Source organism: Vulpes lagopus, chromosome 3 (assembly GCF_018345385.1).
Source record: "Vulpes lagopus strain Blue_001 chromosome 3, ASM1834538v1, whole genome shotgun sequence".
Classification (NCBI taxonomy): Eukaryota; Metazoa; Chordata; class Mammalia; order Carnivora; family Canidae; genus Vulpes; species Vulpes lagopus.
The window spans coordinates 131,273,862-131,293,021 of NC_054826.1; the positions used below are offsets into that span (position 1 = coordinate 131,273,862).

At 49.2% G+C, this 19,160-nt stretch overlaps 1 long non-coding RNA gene across 1 annotated transcript; it reads left to right on the top strand.

Moving 5' to 3' along the window:
• The first annotated feature begins 805 nt into the window (after window positions 1-805).
• On the top strand, window positions 806-7,666 carry LOC121487697. The gene is made up of 3 exons (XR_005986898.1): window positions 806-966; window positions 3,168-3,239; window positions 7,246-7,666. It is a non-coding gene; the product is annotated as an uncharacterized LOC121487697 (long non-coding RNA).
• The last annotated feature ends 11,494 nt before the right edge of the window (window positions 7,667-19,160 follow it).

Sequence of the window (19,160 nt, forward strand, 5' to 3'; positions counted from 1 at the left end):
CGAAGGGTGGAGTGCTTAGGTCATTTGAGGGCCTGGAAACTCTCTCCTCGAGATTCACGATGTCCTAAGAAGTTGCCCGGCCTGATGTGCGCGGACACAGCACCCTGGGCCACCTGGCCGTTCACACCTGTGGGAATGACATCCTCGCTCTGGCCTGAGAACAAAGAGCTGAGCTGGGTTTCCCGACTTGAGCTCCACAGAGCAGACCAGCCGTGCCAGGTCTCTGGTCTGGGGTGGGGGGGGCGCCCCGATTTACATTTCTGGGGCAGTTCCATCTAAGAGAGGGGCCCTCACCCCACCAGCCCCCTTGAGGCCCCAGGCAGCCTTCCCTTCCTTCTGTAAGCGGGGCACAGAGATGCAGGCTCTGAGGCCTCTTTCCCAGACATTCTCTTTTCCTACAACGTCCTCCCCGTGAATTTCTGATCCACCTAAACACAGGATCCTCCCCGCGTTCAAGTCTTACACCCCTCAGTCCAAGGAAAGGCCAGGACTCCGCGGGGATTTGGAGAGATGGCTTCTAAGTGCCTCCCCAGAGGGGGTGACGCCCGCCTGAGGGCCCTCAGCGCTATGTGACAGCTCCGTCTCCCCGAGGCCCAGGCTGGAAGGACAGCCCTGCGGTGGCTAAGTCGGCCCCCCTGAGCCCGGTCCCGCGAGGGGGCACCGGCCGGGAAGAGGCCCCATCCCCAGGCCGCCCTGAAGGCTGGCGGCCGCAAGAGGGCAGTGTCGGCCACAGAGACCGGTCTCCGGAGGCCAGGCTTCTACTTCGGTCTCTCCTGCGGGACTCACTGTCCCGTGGGTCCCGATCTATTCACCGATCTGACTTCCCACAATGTCTGCTGGGAGGTCCAGGCAGGAGCGCCAAGCCTCCAGGAGAAAATCCCTTCTACTCCTAGGAGATGCCGTGGGAGAGATGGACAGACTGGCGTCCTGGAAGGAGCTCCGAACTCGGGAGTCCAGGAGCTGCAGGTGCGCAAGTGAACAGCGCCCTTGGGGCTACCCTCGTAACGTCTCTGAACCTCAGTGTCAAAGGAGGGCTTGGGAGAAGCTTGTAGATGCCCAAGGTCCTTTGCAGCTCTAGACTGAGTCTGAATCTGCAGCCATCCCTGAGTGCGGCTTCTCTGGCCAGGGCCAGGACAGCTCGAAGGAGTCAGGGCCCCAGGGCCAGGGGGCAGTGGCGGGAAATAGCGCTGGGCACTCCTACTCTCCACAAACCAGGCCATTCCTCCGGGAATCATAGTCAGGAAGAAATGCAGTGCTGGCACAGTCCCGCAGGAGAGAAATGCAGTGCTGGCACAGGAAGGCTGACCAGGGTCAGCTGGGCCCCAGAAAGACCCCTCCTCTAAGCAGGTCCAGCTGACGATTTGTACGTGACTGTGTGACTAGTAGGAAGGCTGGAGGCTGCCTGAACGATGTCACCTGCTTAGGCCCAGGCTACCCAAAAAGCCTTGGGGCAGATTGGGCCTCCTACAGTGGAGGCTGGAGAAAGCCTAGATCCCTCCCTCCCAGGCCTTTGCACACCACACTCCCCAGTAGTCACCTCCTCCCCCACCCACGTTGCTCTGACCTCTGCTTCCAGCTCCCTGCCCACACCCTCCCAGCCCCAGAAAGCAGAGCCCACAGCCTGGATTCTAGGGGAAGATCCTTGCCCAGCCCCAGACAAGCCCTGTTCCCTGTGCCTCTTTGACCCCAGCCATTCTCACAACACCTGTAATTTCACACCAGGCACCTGGACGCAGGGACCAGACCAGCACCTGCCCTGATTGGGCATCTGATCAGGCACCTGGGCCTGACTCCACCCAGTACAGGGTGTGTCCTGCTGCTTGGATCCCATCCCTTTTTTCCCCCATGGCCCCATTTCTCCCTTTTCTCTCTCTTATTTGGCTTCCCTCTTTTGATCTCTCTTGAGAGTTCACTCTCAGCTCTTAGGACTCTCCAAGTCCCAGGACCTCTTCACCGTGGGCCTCACTGCCCACCTCTCTGTTGTTTTGCCTCAGTGAACACCTTTCCCTTTCCATCTCCCTCTCCACCCTCACTTCCTCCTCTGCAGTGAGCACATTGAGAATCTGATCCATCCTTCCCTGGACCCAGGATATAAATAGCAGAGGGAGGCCAGGCCAGGAGCCAAACTTGCTCACAGCCTCTTCCTCACGGCCCCAGGGTTGGACGTCCAGCACCAGTGGTGGGGCGGGTCCCAGGCAGGATCTTGGGGGCAAGGGGTTGGAGGGTTGGGACTGAAGGGCACAGAGTGCCAGCCCCTGATGGAGAGGGGGTGTGACAGTACACTGGGAGTCCGGAGCTTCCCCTGCAGGCCCAGCTCTCCCCGCGGCGATCCACCCCCCCCCACCTGACACGGTGAGAGAAGCCCTGCTTCTCCTGCTAGAGAGAAGTCTGGGTCGGAAGACTCCCCAGGGCCACTGGAGGGCCCGGCCCCTCCTCCAGGGCGCAGATGCATGGGCCCAGGTGGCTGCCAGCAGCCAGCAGCTGGGGATGCAGTGGAAGTGGTGCCCTCAGGAAACAGGCCGCACTCTCACCCTAGCCAGCTCCCTGGCCTAATTAGACACCGGAACGGGCATTGATCGTCCCTGAGCTCATTATGTCACAGCTGGGGAACAGCTGGCCAGTTTTTTCCAGGCCATTAACTGCACAAGGAGGGGGGCGCAAGCAGGATCAATACCCGGTCTGTCTGCGGGGGAAGCGGCCTGCGGCTGCCTCCATTGGCACTCGCCTCGGCTCTCTCGGGGCTGGGCTGCCAGGGGCTGAGCCCCTTGGAATTCTCATACAAAGCTAGTCTCCTTCCTGCCTGGAGTGACAGACCCCTGGCTCCTGAGCTGACCCTGACCTGGCCCACAGGTACCCTCTGAGTCTTCTCTCCCAGGGCCTTAGTGGGGCAGGGAGGAGGTTCGGGTTACGGGCATTGGTCTCAGAGGAGACCTTCAAAGTCCAGCTTCTATCCACCCCCACAGCAAGATGACACCTCGTGCAGCTGCTTCTGCTGGCCTCAGGCCCACCTCTCTGTGCCCCAAACCAACCAGCTTTGGTTTCCTGGGAGGTGGGGAGATGGCAGGGGATGCTCAGATCCTTAGGGGATTGGGAGGGGGTGGGAGGAGGGAGGAAAGAGGTGATAGTTCTCATTCTCTTTCTCTCTCCTCCTGGCCCTGGGGAAGCAGGTCAACTGGGTGGCACCCAAGCAGGAGGAAAACTATCCACACTGCCTGACCCCAGGAGGCCCACTATCAGAGGTGAGTTCAGGGTGAAGTGAACTGGCTTTTTATTTATGGACTCATAGAGTGTCAAGTCTGGAAGAGACCTCCAAAATATCCTGAGCTACCCTCCAGAGGCAGGAAGCAAGCTCTAAAATGCCTTAAGGTCTACTATGCCTGGCTGACTGCTGTCAAGTGGTGCTGGTCCCCTTGGTTCTTCTGTTTGTTCTATACCATGCTCTAACCTACCCCAAGGTCTCTCTGGGCTTGTCCTCAGGCTACCGGTGGAGGCAGCACTCACCAGGAGAGTTGTGAAGACTGCTGGACTCTAGACTCCCCTCCACCCTGCCTCCACCCCTGCCCCCAGCCTCACCGCACCACCACACCCATCGCTGGAAGTCCTGTTGGGTCCAGATGCTGAGTTCCTGGGCAGTTTCCCTGCTCCACTCAACATACCACAGTAGCCTTGGTTTCCAGAATCAGCAGTGAACAGAGCGTGAGAGTCAGAAGTTCTGATTTCCAGACCTGAGTTCCTTCCAGCCAGGCTCCAGCCCTGAAGAGCCTGCAGGATGATACTAACCAGAAATACTGAAAGGCCAAAAGGGCCCTTAAAATGTATTCCTCATGTTACAGATGAGGAAACTGTCCCAGTGTGGAAAAGTGATTTGCTCAAGGACGCCTCACTGGTTAAGGTAGATCTGAGACAGGTTTGCCAACTGCCAGGTGATTGGTATTGGTTCCATTCCACCACAGGGCCTGGTCTCTAAGTTCCAAAAGTCACTGATCAAGGTCTAGTGGATCACCCATGACCCATCCAGCATGTCCCAAAAGCCCAACAAGTCTGTCTAACAAACCCAGAGTGCACCCTCTTTCTCAGGGCTCTCAGAAAACAGAGGGCACCTGAGGCCCATCAGAATGCTCCTTGGTCACACAGACACCAACAGAAGTAGCCCTTTCTCCAGTGAGCCTCCATCAGGTCAGGAGCAGCTGCTACTCAAGGGATCAAGCAAAGACCAGCTGGGCTCTGCTGTGTCTGATGTTTGTCTGTCTGTCTGTCTCTGTGGGTCAGAGGACAGCGGGAGCCTAGAGATAACGTGGCATTGCTGGAACTTCCTCCAGCCTGAGTCACTGGGATGGAGTACATTAGAAGAAATCAAGTATTGCTCCTTCTGCTGGCACTGTGAGGAAAGAAATATCTACATGGACTAGAAGATGATGCAGCAACTGGCCTGGGAATCAGAGAGGGCGTGAGATGAGCTCCCGGGGACAGCTTCCTAAAGCCACTGGCAGGAGAGCCTCATCCTCACTCTCTTCTCTTTTGGCTCCAGATAGGGAGTGACATCCTTAAGCAGCAGGTGCAAAACCCTGAACCCTTGTGTTTCTAGCAAGGCCATGTGGGAAAGGAGATGGCCAGACGGCCTGGAGAGGAATTCTAGCATAGGATGCTTTGCAGTGGCCCACCGTGGTAGCGAGCTCTGGGAGGCAGAGCAAGAGGGGAGCAGCGCCCGGAGGCAGGCCAGGGGTCATGGAAAGGGAGTGAGAGAGGTGCCAGGGACAGACCATCTCCAGTCCAAGTGTCATGGAAAGGAGGACGATAGTTAAAGTCCTGGCTTGATGTCCCATCAGTGTCATTCATTAGCTTTGTGGACTGGAGCCAGTCCTGGACTCCCAGACCGTCAGCTTTTCCTGATCTGTGAAAAGATACAGGGAGCAATTAGCTGTGCAGGTTGCTGTGGCTCCAAGGCCCATGTGAGGGAAGGTCAGCGAGAGGCTTTGGGAAGGGTACAAACAGGAATGGTGATTTTTATTACCCCACGCTGCTGTCAGCTCATCGCGGTGCGTGGCATAAGGACACTGATTCCCAAGCTGCCAGAGAATGGTTTGTATCGTAACATTGTGTGCACAAGCATTTTTGTCAGGAGTGACAGAAGCAAAGGGGCTTTCCTTCTAGAAGGGACTTCCCAGGCCCCACTAGCAGATGTTTATGAATCTATAACAGCATTCATCAGTCCCCACAGGGTCTCTCTGCTCGCAGAGAAGGCGCCTAAAATTGAGGCTTCCAGGATGTGTATGCACACACATGCAAAGGATACAGACCCATGAATCATGCCAATCCCCGGTGGCTTTGTCATCAACTGTCCCCCTCCCTAGGTGCCAGGCCTCCTCGGTTCTCAGTCCATTAAAAGAGTAATCTTTTTGAGAATAACAATGTCCTGATGGTAACCAGATTAAGAACTGAAAGAGATACCAGGACTGAAGGGGTAGTTTTGCATTCGTTCGTTGTCGTTGGCCCAGGGAAAGAAGCTACCTCTCTAATAATTATATTTGGTATCATGTTTCCTGAATTTCAAAGGACTGTCATATATATTATTATTTAAGCCACATGGCATTCTTGGGAGACACATACCATAGTCTGAGGCTTATAGATGTGAAGTACCTTTTTCCAGATCACCCAACTGCTAGGTGACGATCTAGGTCATTTATCCCTAATCCTGTTTGCTTCCTGTGACACTTTACTACTTCTCACCTCCCGTGAACCCTCAACCCTCACCAGTGTCTCTTCTGCCCGAGACCAATAGCAGAGTGTTATGCTACTGCTACTGAACACCTACTACTAGAGTCTGTGATGTTTTTAACTTTTGGATTTGAAATAATTGCAAACTTAGTGAAAAGTTGCAAGAAGGGTACAAAGGACTCTTCTATACCTTTCACTGAGTTCCTAGATTTGTTTTATGTTTCAATTTTACCACATTTGCTTCATTGCAGGTATGTCCCTTTCACTTCCCCTCTCTCCTCTCCCTCTGCACCCCATATATATATATGTAAAATTTCTGATCCACTCAAGAGTGAATTACAAGTATGATGCCCCATTAGCTCTTAACACTTCAGTGTATATTTCCTAAAAACAAAGACATTCTCCCACATAACCGTAGTACAACAATTAGAATCAAGAAACTAACATGATACAAAACTACCATCTATTCCAGAGACCCCATTCAAATTTATCATTTGACATTTTAATGCCTTCCCTTCTCCCCATTTATATATCAACTCAACCATTCTTATCCAGTGAGTCACAACCTAATAATAAAATTATTTATTTTGATGCCTTAGTTGTCCCAGTCTTGGCCTGTAGATAACTCTTCAATCTAGATTCTGTGTATTTTTGACATGGTCCGGTCATTCTTTGAGCACATCCTTACTTTATAGCACAACCAGATGCTCCAGGCTCATCTAGTACTTTCCAGGCTGATCAGTCCTGGTTCTTTTTAGTGGAAAATGATATTCAGAAGCCAAGATCTGGGTGTTGGGTGTGCTCACTGCTATTGGGTTATCACTGCTTCTAGGACCTCAATACAGACAGAGCTAGAAATACATATGTGTGCACACACACACACAACTATATATTAAAAACATGAGTTCAAAGTAGGTACCCCAATTCTGATCTAATACCATGGAGTGTATTCCCTTTCCATAATGTAACTCCTTTCACTAACTAATGTAATAAATTTCCTGGCCACATAGGCCATCTTCTCTGCCCTAGATTCACCAAACATGCCGGTTGGCCCAGCCAAATCTTGCCCCCAACTCTTTGGACCACACTAGCTGTGCTGGCTAAATCCTCCATCCAGATCAAAGGGAAAGAAGACAGGAAGGCGAATTTGCCATATTTTTTTTAAAGGATTGGATTTATTGAAGAGTTTGTCTTCATCACACATTGAAATCAATTTCACAATCATTCAAATACTTGTCATATACCCTAAATATACCTGTTCCAATAATAGAGCACTTTTAGTATGTCTAATAGAGTTAAGGGCCAATTATTTATGAAGTTATTTCTGGATTAATCTGAAAAAACAGATTATAATATATGTGTATATGCTCATTCTGCATCTCTAAAACTTCTCATAATCTAATTTATATTCATGCTGACTTGTAGAAATGGCAATGCAGAAGCCCTTTGCCTGTACTGATAAGTTTGGAAACAAAAGTTCAAAGAAAGTATGTTTACTAAACCATTTTCTTTTACCTACTGCGTGCATAGCTTGACTACATTTCCCAGCCTCCCCTGCAGCCAGATGTGGTCACGTGACTGAGTTGTGCCCAGTGGAATGTGGGCAAAATTGATGAACACCACTTCCAGACCTGGCTGGGAAAACTTTCCACACAATTCTGCACGCTCCCTGTCTCTTCCCCCATCTGCTGATTGAATACAGAGGATCCTAGTAGAAGATTCCAAAGCCTGTAGCAGTTAGCAGGGCCGCAAGATGGACAGTGCTGGGTACCTGAACCATCACATCAATTGAAGGCCATCAACTGAATATCAGTATTAAATAGTCATGTGAGGCAGCCCGGGTAGCTCAGTGGTTTAGCACCACCTTCAGCCCAGGGTGTGATCCTGGAGACCCAGGATCGAGTCCCATGTCTGGCTCCCTGCATGGAGCCTGCTTCTCCCTCTGCCTGTGTGTCTGCCTCTCTCTGTGTGTCTCTCATGAATAAATAAATAAAATCTTCAAAAAAATTTTTAAAAAATGGTCATGTAAGTGAGAATGTCAACTTATATTGTGATAAGCCACTGAAACTTGGGAGCTATATCAGTTAGGTCACCCTAACCAATACAGCAAGTAAATGAATTGTCCAAATTTACCCTTGGGATGCAATTAAGCATTGGGATACCTGGCTGGCTCAGTCATAGAGTGTGCAATGTTTGATCTCAGGATTGTAAGTTTGAGCCCCACGTTGAGTGTGGAGATTACTTAAAAATAAATAAAAATAAAATCTAAAAAAAAAAAAAAAAAAAGACAATGAAGCATAATGTTGAATGAAACCTTCCTATCCCTACCTAAGGGTTCTTCCCATCAGGTAAGACCATGTGGCATGCACTTGATACCTCAGGACACTGTAACTCTATCTTTCAGAATCTCTCAGTATTCTGAAAGTGACCTTTCCCTCCTTTGCCCAACTCTAAACTAGTGCCTCCCCCTTCCTGCCCCTGCTTCTCCCTTTTCTTTTCCCAAGAGGACTGTGGCCTGGAGTTTGCTCTTTCATGGGTTTATTTTTATCAGATGGAAACATCTGGTTTGTCTAACACCTGATCTCAGGCATAGAGAGTCTTACCTACCCTGTAGAGGTGAGTATCCCTGGTGAAAGGGGACAGCCCTTTCATTTCCTTTTCTTTTTTTTAAGATTTTATTTATTCATCCATGAGACAGACAGACAGAGAGAGAGAGACAGAGACAAGCAGAGAGAGACACAGGCAGAGGGAGAAGCAGGCTCCATGTAGGGAGCCCAATGTGGGACTGGATCTCGGGACCCCAAGATCACACCCTGAGCCAAAGGCAGTCGCTCCACCGCTGAGCCACCCTGGCATCCCAGCCCTTTCATTTCCTATAAGCAGATTCTGTGGTTGGTGTGGAGGTAGTGACAACATCTGTAGTCTCAGGACGAACCCAAATACTCGGAGGTGCAAGTTGATTTCTTCCTCTGAACACGGTAGGTCAGTAGCAGTTACGGGTCATCTCCACATCCTGGCTTTTCATGGGCTGATAATTGGCTCAGCAAGTTAGCATAGCCCAGGCTGCTAGATACTTACATCTTCCCAGAAAGGTTGTTCTTCACCCTTTTCCTTCTAGGCAAGACAAGTTTTCAAGTTTTGAGAGCACAAGAGAAGTCAAGTAAAGTGGGAGGGGAAGGTGGGGAACAGTGCAATTACAGGAAAGGAAAACAGCCTAGAAATGTGGACGTATGAGGTATTGAGAGCTTTCCTAACATCACAGTCCAAATTACAGAGTTAGAGTCACACGGTCCTATTTCTAGAGTTAGCCAAAGCCCTGAGAGTCACCTCATCTTCGTTTCATAGAGAGGGAATCAAGGACCAGAGTGATGAAGGAGCAGGTCCACGGTCACAGAAGGAGTCAGGGGGAGGACTAGAACCCAGACCTCTCAAGTCCCAGACCAGCGTTCTTTGCACTTTTCTTCTCTGCTTACAGGTCTGATGGGAAACACTCAGTTCTAACAGTTGGAGCAGCAGATGTAATTAGGATACTAAGTGCTGGAGAGTGTGGTCCCTGAGGACCTATCTCTCCATGACCTTGGCCAACCCCCAAGCCTCCCTGAAAGCCTTTCCCTGCTTCTACCAGGAGCCAGCTCCCATCACCCACCAGGGTCTGACACAAACAGCCTGTCTGGGGTGAGTCTCTCAATTCCAAGGTGAAGCTCGAGTGAGAACATCTCCACCCAGAGCTCCAGAGTATCTGGGAAGGGAAAGTTTCCAGACTGGAAAGGCATGGAAATTTCCTTGAACCCAGAAGCATGCTTGGAATAGTATCAACTGCCGCATCACCACTCCAGCCTGGCCTTGTTAGTGAGGCAAGCCACAATCAGGAGATAATTAGCTTGCTGTTATTTATTCCCTACACTAATCAGCAGCCCACTGCTTGCACAGCAGAGAGGGCTCCCCCACCCCCCCACCCTGAGCTGTGGGGGTTCTCAGGGACCTTTAGTTACCAGCCAGGAAACAAGTAGCAGACAAAGGGCTGGGGAGAAGGGGAGAGGGAGGAGGAGCCCCCACCACAGGACCTGAGCACCAACCACAGGACCTGGGCGCCGCAGGCTTCTACACAGCACAAAGCTCCCTGGGGAGAGGTAGCCCTGGGATCACCAGGAGCCCCAGGCAATGCAACACCCCTCTTCGTTTTGGTCTTGGGGTTGGGCTCTGGTCGATAAAGGGCGGCTGGCCTTCAGCTCCTTGTTCTGCCTCACTGCAGTCAAATTGCCTTTTTCCAAGGCGACTTTCAAAAAAAAAAAAGATGACATTTATCAAAGCCTGCTGAGTGGTGACCTTGGTGGGAGGGAGAGAGGGCGGGTGTACTTTCCGTGGAAGCAGGCAAAGAAAATAAGAAAAACCTGGAGGGAAGGAAATGCTTTCAAACCTCAAAGTTTTTGGAACAATCACGGAGAGATGGCTGGAGGTTTGAGGACAGCCACTCCGTGCTCACCAGTACTCTGTCCTGCCTCCTTCCTCATCCTCACCAGCACATTCTCACTGGCAGTCCTGTCATTCCAGCCCAAATAGGAGACCAAAGGTGCTCCATTCAAATAACAATCTTGGGTAAGGGCTCAGATCTCTGACTTGATTGATAACTTCATGAGATACTGAAGCTTAGGTCAGTAGTAATTCCAAAATGCCTCTACAGCACAAGCTAGGAGGCTGCCATTTGGTTGGAAGGTGGAAGTAAGGGGAGGTGAAAGGCTTGCCCTGAAGCTATGTTTGCATTGCAAGCCCATCAGGGTTGTTTCCATATATTGTACATCTTTCTGGATTGGTGTAGATAAAGCCCTTTGATGCCACTTCTTGGTCCCATTGCCACCCAGAGGACTTTGGGGGACATCTGGTCAACCTCCACCCTTACACAGGAATCCCTACAAGTTTGCTTAATACTCTTCTCTGGCTTTCTAAGCCCTCTTTATACATGGGCTCATATATTACCTGTCACCATGTATCATGACCACCTGTGTCTCAGTTTCCTTCACCAAAACATGACACTTGAGAACAGAGACAGTTTCTTATGTGTCTACCTTCATATTGCCATTTTTCTACTCCTAAACACTCTCAGGACTTCTTGCTATATATGAATGAGGTGTGTGTAATAGAATGAATGAACAAACACGTGAAAGGACATCTATGCAAAGTAGTCATCCAGCCTCTGCTTGAATGCTTCCTGCAATGGGGAGATCATTACTTCAAGATGGAAAAGATCCATTACTGGACAGTTGAAATGTCAGAAGATGTTTCTGCATGGGATAGAAATCTGCTTCTCTGACACTTCTACCCAGTAGCACAGTTCTTCCCTTTAGAGGCCCAGAAGAACAGAGAAGTCCTCCACCTAGGATTCCACGGATGAGCCTTATGAGATCTCTGCCCCCAAGAAATGTGTGTAAAATTGTGTGTGCCCATGTGCTTAGGGGGAGGGAATCCACTGGTTTCACCAATGAGTCTGTGTTACCGAATTTTATAGCCACACTACATTTGTTTACTTCCTCTTCCCCATGAAAATGTATATTAGACAAACCAAGCAGCTTCAAAATGCTTGCTTTTGTAAATTTTTCCCTCCTTACTCTTCCAAAGAAAGCAGATCTGGTCAAAATTAACTCTGCTACTCTAACCACAGATGATTGGATGGGGATCAATTCACATATTCTAGTGGACCAGGTATGGGAGGGACACACAGGAGGCTGAAGGAAAGGGTTTGATAGGACTTCTGCTCCAAAGGGTTCTCCATACTGGATGGCAGCAATCTGGCTCATTCAAAGCCTCTTACTGGAGAAGCACACATCCTAGTGGTACCCGCAGAAGGTAGGTACATCTGGGCCTACAAACCTCTTTCTGCCATTTCAGACCACTATTTCAGCTCTCCAAGTCTTGGAAACATTGGGTTCACAACCCCTATAGCTAATAAAGCACCTCCCTAGCTACAGTAAACCTCTCGGTGGGACTCTGCAAGCCACCTGTCTTCGGAGCACTATGAGGGGTAACTCTTCTTTATGGTTCCAAAGATTCTGACTAATCCACAACCTTTCAACTTCCCAAAGTGGTTATTATGACGTCCTCCCAAAGTAGAAGGTCTCATTGTTAAGGCACCCTTCATACATGAACTACCAAAGGATTCACATGCATTCTCATTTAATCCTCATGAAACTCCTTTATTTTCTATTTTTTAAAAAAGATTTTATTTATTTATTAAGAGACAGAGAAAGGGGGGTGGGCAGAGGCAGAGGAAGAAGCAGGCTCTCCATGGAGCGGGGAGCCCAATGAGGAGCTTGAACCCAGGACCCGGGGGTCATGACCTGAGCCAAAGGCAGATGCTTAACTGACTGAACCACTCAGGTGCCCCACAGAACTCCTTTAACAGTGGTTTTCAAATTTAGGGGTACCAAGAATCACCGGGCTTCTTACAAACAGATTCCCAAGCCCCCATCCCCGGAAGTTCTAAGCAGGTCTGAAGTGGCCTCAAAATCTTCTTTTTAATCAAGTTCCTTGGAGATTCCTGGTGCAAACAGCCTGAGGCCCACCCAGGGAGAACATGACCCTAAAGGGTAATGTTTCCTAATTGCCCTGATGATCAAAATGCTTTCTAGACTCCTCCTCAAAGATTTCTAGTTCCGTGGCTCAGGGACTCTGGAATTTGTACTTTTAATTGAATAGGTATTACAACTTCCATTCTATAGATGAGAAAGCAGAGGCTCAGAGTAATTTATCCATAGTCTTATAACTAGCTGATGACAAGGGTGAAATTAGAACCCAGCTCTCTTGACACTCAGTCCAATGCTCTTCCTACTAGGCCACAGAAGCCACCACCTATATAGAGTCCTGAATGTAACAGCCAATTGATAGATGTTTGTTAAATTTAATAGAATCCACATATATACTTTCTAGGTCCTAGGGGAAAGAGATGATTTCTAAGGCATATTTGCATCCCACTCCACCCAGCCTCACCCCAAGGCATACAACACAGTGTTCTGCCCCAGGGGTTCCACAGATGTTTGTGAGAGAATGCATTATAATATGATTACTGGACTGTGTATCATTCCATCAGCTACCTCTGGCTGTGCTCCAGACTGTAAATGAGCTGTCCAGAACTGAACCTGATATTCCTGCTCTGGTCTGGCCCTAACTGAGCATAGCAGGAGCTTCTTTGCCCATGGTTTTAAAGGAACTACTACTGCCTGTTCTGGGAAGTTGGGCCTTGCCCTTCTTGCGGGTCTAGTTCTGTGTGTCCTCACAGAACTAATAGGAACTGACTCCGTTTTGCTAACCCTGGGCCCTCCTCAACATCTTTAGCTTCTACTGTGAATCCTAATCCTAGCCTCCCACTCATTAACACATAGAATTCTGCTAGGCTCAAAGTCTGGGCCCGGAACCCCTGGAGAACCTGGGCCACAGATTCAGATTTCTCCTGTTTCTATTTGCTTTGCATTGTCCCAGGAAGTGGTATCATCAGACTCCCAAACAAGGATGAAGGATGCAGCCCACTCCTACCTCCTCACACTTATAGAGCACCTACTACATGTTAGAGACCATGTTAGGTACATGAACTCAGTGAATCCCCACAACAAATCCATTAGGTAGGGCATTTTACTGTACCCATTTTACAGGTTAAGTAATAGCTCAAGTCACACAGTGAGTAGCAGAGCTCGAATATGATCCCAAGAAGCCTGGCTCCAGAGACTATCTCTTAACCACAAAGCAAGACTCCCTCTCCAGGTTAACTCAGGCCTGCTGTGAACCAGCTTGTGAACTTGACTGCTAAGGTATCTTCTAGGCCTGGTAGTCTAAATGCCTGTCATTATGGGTATGGGCCAGACAAGCTAACATTATGATTATTAGCCTTAGAATCAGCTAAAAACAGTTTAAGTGGTTGAAGAGTAGAAACTTCAAGCATAAATGAATAGCTAAGGATACAAAAAGCATGATTAGAGGAAAAAGATTAACTCGGAGAGTTAGTCAAATGGTCTTAGATAAGGGAGAAAACCCCTCAGCAGTAAACTTAACATTTAGTTTAACTATAATCTTTCCCCAAATTACAACAGCACTGACTTCCTAAACTAGAATATTAACTTCCCAAATATAATGCAAACTAATCAAGGATTCATATGATAAGAATTCAGCGATAAATCTCACATTAGTTAGAATTTAATTTTAGATATAAAGGCTTTGGAAATGCCTAGGTGGGGATCCCTGGGTGGCGCAGCGGTTTGGCGCCTGCCTTTGGCCTAGGGCGCGATCCTGGAGACCCGGGATCGAATCCCACGTCAGGCTCCCGGTGCATGGAGCCTGCTTCTCCCTCTGCCTGTGTCTCTGCCTCTCTCTCTCTCTCTCTCTCTATCATAAATAAATAAATAAATTAATTAAAAAAAAAAAAAAGAAATGCCTAGGTGGTTCAGTGGTTAAGCATCTGCCTTTGGCTCAGGTCGTGATCCTGGGATCAAGCCCTGCTTCAGGCTCCCTGCTCAGCGGGGAGTCTGCTTTTCCCTCTGTTCCTCTCCTCTCCAGCCTCAACTCCCCCCCCCCCCGCCCCTGCTTGTGTTCTCTCTCTCTCTCTCTCTCAAATAAATAAATAAATAAATAAATAAACAAACAAACAAACAAATATCTTTAAAAAGGGGGGCACCTAGGTGGCTCAGCAGTTGAGCATCTGCCTTTGGCTTAGGTTGTGATCCTGGGGTCCTGGGATGGAGTCCCAGTCAGGCTCCCCGCAGGGAGCCTCTATCTCCCTCTGCCTGTGTTTCTGCCTCTCTGTGTCATTCATGAAAAAAATAAATAAAATCTTTTTTTTTTTTAAATCTTAAAAAAAAGTAAAACCTTTAGAAATCCAGAGAGCGGGTTGTATGTACAGGAAAATAAAATATTTCTAGACAGATGGCAAAACTTAATGAAAAAAATCCTAAACTCCCTTTAGAGGACCCCCTGGTTATCCAGGTTCACATGGCAGGAGCTCGGAGGAGTCTTATAACAATGCCTTGGAACAAAATCTTCCATCTCTGGGATGTCTATCTGACTCCGTTTTGCTAACCCTGGGCCCTCCTCAACATCTTTAGCTTCTACTGTGAATCCTAATCCTAGCCTCCCACTCATTAACACATAGAATTCTGCTAGGCTCAAAGTCTGGGCCCGGAACCCCTGGAGAACCTGGGCCACGGATTCAGATTTCTCCTGTTTCTATTTGCTTTGCATTGTCCCAGGAAGTGGTATCAACAGACTCCCAAACAAGGATGAAGGATGCAGCCCACTCCTACCTCCTCACACTTATAGAGCACCTACTACATGTTAGAGACCATGTTAGGTACATGAACTCAGTGAATCCCCACAACAAATCCATTAGGTAGGGCATTTTACTGTACCCATTTTACAGGTTAAGTAATAGCTCAAGTCACACAGTGAGTAGCAGAGCTCGAATATGATCCCAAGAAGCCTGGCTCCAGAGACTATCTCTTAACCACAAAGCAAGACTCCCTCCCTCTCCAGGTTAACTCAGGCCTGCTGTGAACCAGCTTGGTGAGAAGTGCTATAAGGACATATACACAATGTGAAATGGATCAAAGAAGGGTACATCTAAGTACACCCAGCAAATTAGACTATATTGTCCTAAAGAAGAGTGGCCAGCCTCATGGAGTCTTTAAAATGGAGTCAAAGGTAGCTAGGGTGCTTTAATTCCTCCAGTATTCTCTAGTTTTGATTCTGATAGCCAGTATGTACTAGCTATTAAGAAAAAAAAAAAAAAACTACTTCTAGTGTAGAGAAAATTAATTCATCTAGTCCCATAACCTGGTAGACATATCCAACCTCTTTTGCTCAAATGCTGAGCTGCCCAAACAATCTTCCAAATTGTATTTAGGAACATTGGGTTGATCCCTTCCAGCAAGAGGAAATAAATACTCACTATAACCTGTTTATCCTATCAAGGTCTTCTTTTTATTGTGAATTAATAGATAGTTATTCTGGTCTAGAAAGCAGCTATGGGAGAGTTAGCTTCAGTCAATTCTCTGAGCCAGTGCTATCCAACAGAACTTTCCACGATTCTATTCAACAGGGTAGCTAGCCACATGTGGCTATTGAACATTTGAAAGGCGTCTAGGGAAACTGAAGAGGCGATTTACAATGTTATTTAATTTTAATTAATTTAAACGACCACATGTAGCTAGTGCCTACCGATTTGGACAGCACGGCTCTAGATCCTTGCTACTCAAACTGTGGTCTGTGAACTAGCAAGGTCTACATCACCTTATTAGTTTGTTAGAAATACAGACTCTCTGGACACCTGGGTGGCTCAGTGTTTAAGCGTCTGCCTTTGGCTCAGGGCATGATCCTGGAGTTCTGGGATCGCGTCCCACATCGGGCTCCCTGCGTGGAGCCTGCTTCTCCCTCTGCCTGTGTCTCTGCCTCTCTCTCTGTGTCTCTCATGTGTAAATAAATAAAATCTAAAAAAAAAAAAGAAAAGAAAAGAAAAGAAATACAGACTCCCAGATCCTACCCTAGGCCTCTTGATTCAAAACTGTATGTTAGGGATCCCTGGGTGGCGCAGCGGTTTGGCGCCTGCCTTTGGCCCAGGGCGTGATCCTGGAGACCCGGGATCGAATCCCACATCAGGCTCCCGGTGCATGGAGCCTGCTTCTCCCTCCGCCTGTGTCTCTGCCTCTCTCTCTCTCTCTCTCTCTGTGACTATCATAAATAAATAAAAAATTAAAAAAATTCAAAACTGTATGTTAGCTAGATCTGTATGCACAATAAAATTTGAAAATGGCATGGTTACTTCTGGATGAGCTGGATGAAAAAGGATTGACTGAGGACCCTATCTGTGGTGACCTCTCTGAAATGCAGACATCCACACTTGAGACTGGTGTCTAGCATGAAGGGCCTTCTTTCTTTGTATCTGTCTCTCCTTGGGGAAACATAACCCCATGTTTCCCCATCCCTAGAACATGGGGTCTAGGGAAAGTTAGAATAGAATATGCGGAGGGGGATGGAATGGGAAGAGCATGTGTTTCATGGGGATACCTATACATAATAAATGATCCCTTGATAATGACTGAATATGGATGATGGGTATATGAGAGTTCATTGTACTATTTTCTCTACTCTGTGTATATTTGAAATTTTTCAAAATTAAAAAATAGATATGATTTCAAAGATGATGATGTGAGTGATAACCTCCAAGATGGCCCCCAATGATCCTCTCCTTCTGGTATCCATGCCTTTGCATAGTCTTCTTTCATATTGAATCAGGGCTGGTCCATATGACCAAGATGGAGATAGCAGGCCTGACTTTGGAGAGCTAGGTCATTGGGACTTCTGCCTTGCTCTCTGTCGGCTCTCTCTCTCTTTTAAGATCTATTAATTTATTTATTCATGAGAGACACAGAGAGAGAGCCAGAGACATAGGCAGAGGGAGAAGCAGGCTCCCAGCAGGGAGCCCAATGTGGGACCTGCTCCCCAGACCCGGGGCCACACCCTGAGCAGAAGGCAGACACCCTACCGCTGAGCCACCCCAGCATCCCTCTCTTGGATCTCTTGCTCTAAAGGCTGTCAGCTACCATGCTGTGAGGACACTCAAGCAGTCTTGTAGAGAGGCCTTTATGGAGAGGAGCCAAGGCCTCCTGCCAACAGCCAGCTGCAAGAACGAGCCATGTAGCAAGCCTCCATGGAGTTGATTTTCTAGCCCCAGTCAAACCTTCCCATGACTGTAGTTCCGTCTGACATATGACTGCAATTTCATGAGAGGCCTCCAGGCCAGAACTGCCTGCCAGGTTACACCTGAATCTCTGACCAACAGAAACTGTGAAAGGCACTGATTGTATATAGTTGTATTAAGCCACTGAATTTTGGGGTAATTTGTTATGCAGCAATAGAGTACTGTTTCGATGTCATCTCAGTATTTCCTACTCCCTGAAAACTCTCCCCACCTTATCATCAATGCCTCCAATGTACAGGAAAAGACCTTTCACACTGTGCATATGTTAACGTGCTAATACCCCTTGAAGAGATAATACATTCACTTAAATTCAATGTAAAACATATGTGACAAATATAAATTCTTTCTTTTTAAAACTTAGCAGGCTAATGTATTGAGACATTAATTTCAGTCTTGCTCCTGCTGTTGTAAGAGACTGGAAAGAATAAAAAGGTAATTTCTCAGGGTCTATCATCCCAAGAATAGCTATAGTCTTGAGTTATAAGGTCTAAGGTCTTCTTACATCTACCTCAGTCCATGTCCACCCGCCCACCCCACCGCCACCCTACACTGATTAACAGCTTCTTGATCAGAGGGTCCTGGGATCCAGCCCCATCAGGGTCTCTGGTCAGCAGGGAGCCCGCTTCTTCCTCTCCCTCTGCCCCTCCACTCCACTCATTCTGTTTCTCTAATAAATAAAAAATCTTAAAAAGAAAACAGCTTCTTGGTGTTAAAGAAGACCACCACCCTGACCGCCCCCCCCCCATCCCAGCTTTTCTTGGGGATTAGGTAATAAAGAAACTATGTTAGAATTGCTCCATAAGGGGAGGGGAAAGAACTGGTCCTGGTTCAGGAAGAGGGCAAGCAGCCAGGCCAAAGGGATGAATGGCTTTCCCAGGCCGGCCGGGAAAGGTTCTGGAATTTCCAGACGTAGAAGGTTGTCCCTAGGAAGTGTGTGTGTGAGGGATGCAGTACGGATCGCTTCATGGGGAAAACTGGGCACATGGGATCCGGGGGCCTGGCCGTACACCAAAGACCGCACCTACCCCTTTACCTCCACTCGGGCTCACCTGCCCCGCCCGCTGTGCGAGCGTACCCGTCGGGGTACCCCGGTGGTGGGGGCATAATAGCGAGACTGAGACACACACGGAAACAAGGCTCTCCCCAAACCTTTCCCCAAATCTTTGAGACTTCACAGCCCTAGAGAGAGAAGTGGGGGAACCTCAGAACGTGACTAATGAATCTCCCGCCAACACTGACAGGCGGGAGCCGAGCCAGATTTCTTTAATTTGTAGGATTCCAAGACGTGTGACGCTCCCTGCCCCGGAGTCCCCGGCAGCGAAGTCACTCCGGCTCGACCCAGCTTGGCCGGGAGCGGCTCCGGTCGGGGCAGGGGGGGCGGGGGGCGAGCGGAGCAGGCGGCCGGCCCCCCCGCCCCCGCGGCCCCCCCGCCCCCGCGGCCCCCCCCGCCCCCGCGCCCCGCGGCCCCCGGCCCCCCGCGCCCGGGGGAGGGGCACCGGCGCGCGGCCGCTCGGCTCCGACACAAACACACGCACGTGCGCCCCGCCCCCGCCGCGCACGCGCCCCGAGGCTCCGGCGGCGGCGACGGGCGCGCGCGCGGTGCTCGCTGCCCCCACGCCGCTCCTCGGCTCGGCTCGCGGCGCCTCCCGCTCCCGGCCGGCTGCCCGCTCGGCTCCACGCCGGCCCCGCGGCCCCGGAGGCGGGGGGGTGG